An 8872-nucleotide genomic window follows, 5' to 3' on the forward strand; every position below is an offset into this window, starting at 1 on the left:
ATTGACTTAGATGTCCCTGGAAACCATGGTCCCCAGACCCCTGCCCCTGCTACGCTGGCCTTCAAAGCATTCAGTTTATTCAGGAAACTCCTTTGCGTTTGGTTTAGTCCAGTTGTGCTGACCTCTCCTGTATTGTGTGTTGTCTTTCCCTTCACCTAAAGTAGTTTTTGTCTACTATCGAATTAGTGAATATCCCTTTCCCTTCCTCCCTCCCTCCCCCATCTCGTGACCCTCAAAGAATATTTTCTTCTCTGTTTAAACTATTTCTCAAGTCCTTATAATAGTGGTCTTATACAATATTTGTCTTTTTGCCATTGACTAATTTCACTTAGCATAATGCCTTCCAGATTCCTCCATGTTATGAAATGTTTCGTGCATTCATCACTGTTCTCTATTGATGCTTAGTATTCCATTGTGTGAATATACCATAATTTATTTATCCATTCATCTGTTGATGGGCACCTTGATTGATTCCATCTTTTTTATTGTAAACAGTGCTGCAATGAACATGGGTGTGTGTATATCTGTTCATGTAAAGGCTCTTATTTCTGTAGGATATATTCCAAGGAGTGGGATTGCTGGGTCACATGGTAGTTCTATTTCTAGCTTTTTAAGGAAGAACCAAATTGATTCCCAAAGTGGTTGTACCATTTTACATTCCCACTAGCAGTGTGTAAGTGTTCCAGTCTCTCCACAAACTCTCCAACATTTTTTATTTTGTGTTGTTTGGATTAATGCCAGCCTTCTTAGAGTGAGATGGAATCCCACTGCAGTTTTGATTTGCTTTTCTCTAATGGCTAAAGATCTGGTACATTTCCTCATGTATCTGCTAGCTACCTGAATGTCTTCTTTAGTGATGTGTCTGTTCATATCTTTTGCCCATTTTTTAATTGGGTTATGTCTTCTTGTAGTTGAGTTTTTGCAGTATTATGTAGATTTTAGAGATCAGGCGCTGATCGGAAATGTCATAGCTGAAAACTTTTCCCAGTCTGTAGGTAATCTTTTTACTCTTTTGGTGAAGTCTTTGGATGAGCATAGGTGTTGATTTTTAGGAGCTCCCAGTTATCTAGTTTCTCTTCTGCATTGTTAGTTATGTTTTGTATACTGTTTATGCCATGTATTAGGGCTCCTAACATTGTCCCTATTTTTTCTTCCATGATCTTTATTGTTTTAGATTTTATATTTAGGTCTTTGATCCATTTGGAGTCCATTTTTGTGCATGGTCAGAAGTATGGATATTGTTTCCTTTTTTTGAAGATGGAAATCCAGTTATGCCAGCACCATTTTTGAAAAAGGCTGTCTTTGCCCCATTTCATTGACTTTGGGCCTTTGCAAAATATCAATTGCTCATATGTAGATGGATTTACATCTGGATTCTCAATTCTGTTCCATTGGTCTATGTATCTGTTGTTATACCAGTACCAGGCTGTTTTGACTACTGTAGCATTATAATAGGTTCTAAAACCAGGTAGAGTGAAGCCTCCCACTTTGTTCTTCTTTTTCAGTAATGCTTTATTTATCCAGGGCCTCTTTCCCTTCCATATGAAGTTGGTGATTTGGTTCTCCATCTCATTAAAAAATGGCATTGGAATTTGGATTGGAATTGCATTGTATCTGTAGATCCCTTTTGGTAGAATAGACATTTTTAAAATGTTAAGTCTTCCTATCCATGAACAATTTATGTGTTTCTACTTATGTAGGTCTCTTTTGGTTTCTTGCAGTAGCGTTTTGTAGTTTTCTTTGTATAAGTCTTTTACATCTCTGATAAGAGTTATTCCTAAGTATTTTATCTTCTAGGAGGCTGCTGTAAATGGTACTGATTTGGAGATTTCTTCTTTGATGTTCTTTTTGTTGCTGTGGAGGAATCCAGCGGATTTTTCTGTGTTTATCTTGTATCCTGATACTAAGCTGAACTCTTCTATTAGTTTCAGTAGTTTTCTTGAGGATTTCTTAGGGTTTTCTGTATATAAGATCATGTCATCTGCAAATACAGATACTTTAACTTCTTCCTTGCCAATCTGGATGCTCTTTATTTTTTTATCTAGCCTAATTGCTCTTGTTAGGACTTCCAGCACAATGTTGAATAAGAGCAGTGATAAAGGGCATCCTTGTCTGGTTCCCTATTTCAAGGGGAATGCTTTCAGGCTCTCTCCATTTAGGATGATGTTGGCTTTGGCTTTGTATAAATGCCCTTTATTATGTTGAGGAATTTTCCTTCTATTCCTATTTTGCTGAGAATTTTTATCATGAATGGGTGTTGAACTTTGTTAAATGCCTTTTCTGCATCAATTGATAAAGTCATGGATTACATTAATTGTTTTTCTAATGTTGAACCATCCCTGCATACTTGGTATGAATCCCACTTGGTCATGGTGAATTATTATTTTTTTTTTGATATATTGTTGAATTCTATTGGCTAGAATTTGTTGAGGATTTTTGCATCTAAGTTCATGAGGGATATAGGTTTGTAATTTTCTTTTTTTGTGGTGTCTTTACCTTTTTACCTGGTTTTGGTATCAGGGATATGGTGGCTTCATAGAACGAGTTTGGGAGTATTCTGTCCTCTTCTATGCTTTGAAATACCTTTAGTAGTAGTGGTGTTAACTCTTTTCTGAAAGTTTGGTAGAACTCTGCAGTGAAGCCATCCAGGCCAGGCCTTTTTTTTGTTGGGACTTTTTTTTACTACCTTTTCAATTTCTTCTTTTGTTTTGGGTCTATTTAGTTGTTCTACCTCTATTTGTGTTAGTTTAGGTAGGTAGTGTGTTTCTAGGAATTCATGCATTTCTTCCAGGTTTTCAAATTTGTTAGAGTACAGTTTTTCATAGTAATCTGATATGATTCTTTTAAATTCAGTTGGATCTGTTGTAATATCGCCCACCTCATTTCTTATTTCCGTTATTTGCTTCTTCTCCTGTTTTTCTTTTGTCAGTTTGCCCGATGGTTTATCAATTTTGTTGGTTTTTTCAAAGAACCAGCTTTTGGTCTTGTTAGTTCTTTCAATTGCTTTTCTGTTTTCTATTTCATTAAATTCTGCTCTAATTTTTATTATTTGCTTTCTTCTGGTGCCAGAGTGTTTCTTTTGTTGCTCTCTATTTGTTCAAGTTGTAGGGATAATTCTTTGATTTTGGCCCTTTCTTCTTTTTGGATGTGTGCATTTATTGATATAAATTGACCTTTTTTTTTTTTTTTAAGCACTGCTTTAGCTGTGTCCCAAAGGTTCTGATAAGAAGTGTTTTCATTCTCATTGGATCCTATGAATTTCTTTTTCCATCCTTAATTTCTTCTGTAACCCAGTCTTTTTTGAGCAGAGTATTGTTCAGTTTCCAAGTGTTTGATTTCTTTTCCTTGCTTTTTCTGTTATTGATTTTTACTTTTGTAGCCTTATGGTCAGAGAAGATACTTTGTAATATTTCAATGTTTTGGTTTCTGCTAAGGCTTGCTTTATGACTTAATATGTGGTCTATTCTACAGAATGTTCCATGTGCACTAGAAAAGAAAAGTATACTTGACTGCTGTTTGGTGGAGTGTTCTGTATATGTCTATGAGATAAAGTTGGTTGATTGTAGCATTTAGATGTTCTGTGTCTTCACTGAGCTTCTTTCTGGATGTTCTGCCCTTCAGTGAAAGTGGTGTGTTGAAGTTTCCTACTATAATTGTGGAGGTGTCTATCTCACTTTTCAATGCTGTTAGAGTTTGTTTTATGTATCTTGCAGCCCTTTTTTTGGGTGTATTAATATTTAATATGGTTATATCCTCGTGGTATATTGTCCCTTTAATCATTATATAGTGTCCTTCCTTATCCTTTATGATGGGTTTAACTTTAAAGTCTATTTTGTCAGAAATTAATATTGCCACGCCTGCTCTTTTTGATTGTTGGTTGCTCGATATATTTTTTTCCATCCTTTGAGTTTCAGTTTGTTTGTGTCTCTAAGTCTAAAGTGTGTCTCTTGTAGGCAGCATATAGACAGATCATGTTTTTTAATCCATTCTGCCACTCGCTGTCTTTTTACTGGCACATTTAGTCCATTTACATTCATCATAATTATGGGTAGGTATGTTTAGTACTGTCATTTTGATGTCTTTTTTTGTGTGTGTTGTAAGTTTCTTTTTCCCACTTAATTTTTTGCGCTGAGTAATTTATCTTTATATATTGTCTTTTCCTCTTTTCACTGTTGTTGATTTTGTTTCTGCTGAGTCTCTATTTTTTTCTTGTATTTTACTTTTACTTGTAGGATAGTTTGTCTCCTCTGTGGTTACCTCAATATTTATCCCTATTTTTCTAAATTTAAACCAAACTTTTATTTCTTTATATCGTCTTGTTTCCTTCTTCATATGAAAGATCTATGACTACATTTCTTAGTCCCTCTTTATTTTTTTATTGCTGTCTTCTTTTACATAATAACATTGCTGTTTCCCTGTTTTGAACATTTTTTTCTTGATTTATTTTTGTGAATTCCCTGTCTGGATTGACATCTGATTGTTCTGTTCAGTGATCTAGTCTTGGGTTGATGCCTGATATTATTGATTTCCTAACCAAAGAACTCCCTTTGGTATTTCTTGTAGATTTGGTTTGGTTTTTACAAATTCCCTAAACTTCTGTTTATCTGGAAATGTCCTAATTTCACCTTCATACTTGAGAGACAGTTTTGCTGGATATATGATTCTTGGCTGTCAATTTTTTTCCTTCAATACTTTATATAAGTCATCCCAATGCCTTCTTGCCTGCATGGTTTCTGCCGAGCAGTCCGAGCTTATTCTTATTGACTCTCCTTTGTAGGCGACTTTTCATTTATCCCTCGCTGCTCTTAAAAGACTCTCTTTAACTTTGGTTTTGGCGAGTTTGATTATAATATGTCTTGGTGACTTTCTTTTAAAATCTACCTTATGTGGAGTTCAATGAGCATCTTGGATAGATATCTGCTCATTTTTCAGGACATCAGGGAAGTTTTCTATCAACAGATGAACAATTTCTCTGTATTTTCTGTTATCCCTTTCTGTTCTGGTACTCCAATCACTTATAGGTTATTTCCCTTGATAGAGTTCCACATGATTCTCAAGATTTCTTCATTATTTTAAAATACTTTATCTGATTTTTCTTCAAATATATTAGTACCAAGTGCTTTATCTTCAAGTTCACAAATTCTGTCTTCCACTTGCTCAATTCTGCTCCTCTGACTTTCTGTTGAGTTGTCTAATTCTGTAATTTTACTGTTAATCTTCTGAATTTCTGACTGCTGTCTATGGATTTTTCCAGCTTATTTAATTTTTCATTATGTTCCTGAATAACCTTTTTAATTTCTTCAACTACTTTATCTATGTGTTCCTTGGCTTGTTCTGTGTATTGCCTGATTTCTTTCAAGGTTCTGTATATTAATCTTTTGTAATCTGCATTCAGTAATTCCAGGAAGGCACTTTCATCTAGAGGTCCTCTTGATTCTTTGTTTTGAGAGCTTCTTGAAGTGATTATGGTCTGTTTCTTTACATGATTTGATATAGACTGTTGTCTCCGAGCCATCTATATTATTTTATTAGATTATTTTATGTTTGCTTACTGTAACCCAGCTTCTTGCTTTTTTTGTTGTTTTTAAATGCCCAAATGGGTTGCTTGAGTGAGCTAGCTTGATTATTTTCATCTTTGAAGTTCTGATGTCCTGTCACCAGATGGCTAGGGCTGTTATCATGTATATCAGTCTAGGAGTCCATTTACTTTTCTTGTATGGATTCAGCTCAGGTGTCCAGGTAGCTGCTCGTCTAGTGTGGTACAGGCTCTCTCCTACAGTCTTAGAAGGTCAGGGGTAATTGGTGTAGGTACCAGTATCTGGTTGCTGTAGGGGGTCATGCTCTGAACAAGGCAGCGGGCTGAGAATGGTTCCTCAAGTGTCTCTGAGGAAAGCGCATCCCTCTTCCCTAGAGCGTACAAGTGGGAAGGTTCTGCAGATGGACCACGGGCACCCAAAGTTTTTGGTTGTAGGTACTGGGAGGTACCAGTTAGCCTTGGACCCTTGTCATGGGTGGCTGGGTGACCTGAGAGGAGCCACCAGTCCTTAGGCCCCTGATATGGGTAGGTGAGGAACCTGTTTAATAGGCAAAGCGGTGTCAAACATCACCCACTTCTGCACTGCACAGCTGAAACAGTTCTAGTCTGCCAATAAGGGCCTATTCTCTGGAAATAGACCCACATAGGTTTATGCAGTGGGCAAAGGTACTCAAAGTTCGTGGACCGTCTATGCCTGGATCGGAGACGCTTCTGTCCTGAGCTCCCCAGGTTAGTGGAGCTGACAGATTATCTTTTCCCCCAACTGTGAATTAATTCCTTCTCCAAGGCAGGGAGGACCGCTCTAGGCACTCAGTAGGCCCTATCTCAGGCCCAGGGAAATCAAGAGCCACTGAAGCTGGCTTGGGAGTGGGGTGGAGGGAGGAATGGTAAAATATATACAAGTACTTAGCTTTTGGTGAAAGCATTGTTCTTCTCTGGTTCCGGAGGTGTGAGAAGGCTGTGTGGCTGGCTGCTTCTCCCTGAGGAAACTGTGGCCAAACGCTACTACCAGCCCAGCGCAGCCACTCCCACGAATGGTGCCTGAGGGCTCCGGGCAATTCAGGTCTGGTAACTCCTCTCCACTTCTAAACCGTGTCTTCCTCCCTGTGCCACTTGGTTCATTTTCTAACTTTGCCTTTGATGTTCAGGGATCCTAGTTTGTCATAAATATACTCATTTCACTTGTTTTTTCAGGTCTTTGTTGTAAGAGGGCTTGGCTTGCTGGAAGTGTCTGTCTATTCCGCCATCTTGGCCCTGCCTCCAAACATATTCTTATAAAAACAATACAGTATACATACAAAAACATCAAAAATTAATTAATAAAAATAAATAAATGCTTATCTTATAACATGAGGGTCAGCCATAGGGCACCAATTACATTTCTCCAAATTCTGAAAAATATTTACACATAGATAAGCTTAATATTGGAAACCCTGGTTGTGCAGTGGCTAAGTGCTATAGCAGCCAACCAAGAGGTCGGCAGTTCGAATCTGCCAGGTGCTCCTTGGAAACTCTATGGGGCAGTTCTACTCTGTCCTGTAGGGTTGCTGTGAGTCAGAATCGACTCAACAGCAGTGGGTTTGGAAGCTTAATATTACTGATACAAATATGCCAAGTATGATTTAAATTATTTTATAGCTGAAGCCAAATAATAATAATAATTATAACAGCTTTTGAAATGACTAAACCATTGAAAGTCTGAGCTAGGACATTGGTTACTGAGAATCATGTTTCTTCTCGAGTTTTCTTGTGGGCTCATAAAAGAAGAGAAAGCACCACCTGATTTCTACTCTGATGACTTCCCAGACACAGTCACTGTGTTCCTTCTCTTTTAGATAGAGAATGGATTTCCTGGAAGTACCTCTTCACAGCCAGTACAGGGCCCTCAATTGCCAGGACAGATATCCCTCTCCCACTGCCTGCATTGAGCAGGTCTCCAGGTCTTCCAGCTGTTGATAGAGTCCATTGTGGAGTTGGTCCGGGAGGGTTGTGTTCCAAGCAGTAGAGGGTTCCTTTGTACGGAAGAGGTTGAAGATCTGCTGCAGCATCTTGTGGAGGATAAAGACAGCCTGGGCTTTCTGGAGATGGCTGCCATACACCATCTTCTGGGGAATCTGAAGTCCTTTCTCTCCTTCAGACAGAAGAAAGTCTCCTCATTTGGCCCAGAGGTGTGAAGGTCTCCTGCTTTCCCAAGCCAAGGATTTGAGGAAGGTCACAGCCAAGGGAGCAGATGGGCTGGAGGATCATTGTCAATGCTATCAGCGAAGAGACTCAAAAAGCTATTGGTAAGTTCTAAGAAGAAGACCTTTGAGTTGAGATGATTGGCCTCTGATGAAACCCAGAATGCCATTAAACTTACAGGAGTAAAGGAGGAAGAAAGGATCCTGATGCCAGTAAAATCTAGAATGGCTGTCAGGAAATGGTCATTCACCCTAAACAGAGGCAATAAATGATATCTGTGGGAAGGCTTTCCATTTATATTATCCCCTTTTACTTTTTATTACACTCTTTTATTATCCCCTTTCCCCTAACAGTTCACTCTATACATGCATTTTGACATGTAGACATGGCTGTCCTGTTAGTATTTAACCCCAGGAGAGCAGGCCTTAGAGGTTCTCCTTCCAACATATGAAGTGCGGTATGCTTGGATCCAATCTAATATTCCCCTAGCATGAGAACCTAACTTCAGGGAACCGTGGCTGCTGCTGATGTATGCTGTTCTTCTCATCCATGCCCTGTTTATTATGTAAGTAATAAATGCCTGTTGACCACACCATTAGAACCATCTCTGGTCTGTGCTCTACTCCAAACAGTCCTCACTAAGAACTTGTGAATACAGCATATTCCAGAAGGAAAAGCCCAAAACGAGGAATTAGAAAGATCAGGGCAAAATGCAGAAAATGAAAACTCTTGGGCTCATTACTTAACAGGCACAAATGAAAGAAGGTCCCTGAAAGTAAGAGACATGTCAGCACACCTTCACCAGAACCCTTCACACAATCCTGTGTTTTCTTTGGTGCAAAGGGCAGAAGGAAGACTCTTGGGCATATGAGCCTAAATTATTTAATCTCCTAGGTTTTCCTTTCAACTCAAACATCACCTAAATGATTAAGATATGTGTATAAATGGCTCAGGATGGTCTCTTTCTCCTGCTGTACAATATGTCTTATAGATAGATTCCCCTCTTCAAAATGGGAAGAATTCTGCATTTTGGTCAGGTCAATACACCTTAAACAGCTTCATGATATTTAATTTGACAAATCTGGTTTTCTTTATTCTACTTAATTGAAAAAATTACTGAACATTTACTACATATCAGTTAGCTGAGCCCAGGCT

General features: G+C 38.2%; 1 pseudogene; it reads right to left on the reverse strand.

The window, feature by feature from the left end:
• Nucleotides 1–236: 236 nt before the first annotated feature.
• LOC126082402 (interferon omega-1-like) lies at nt 237–8268 on the reverse strand (annotated as a pseudogene).
• Nucleotides 8269–8872: the final 604 nt, after the last annotated feature.

This window comes from Elephas maximus, chromosome 9 (genome assembly GCF_024166365.1).
Source record: "Elephas maximus indicus isolate mEleMax1 chromosome 9, mEleMax1 primary haplotype, whole genome shotgun sequence".
In the NCBI taxonomy this organism is placed as follows: Eukaryota; Metazoa; Chordata; class Mammalia; order Proboscidea; family Elephantidae; genus Elephas; species Elephas maximus.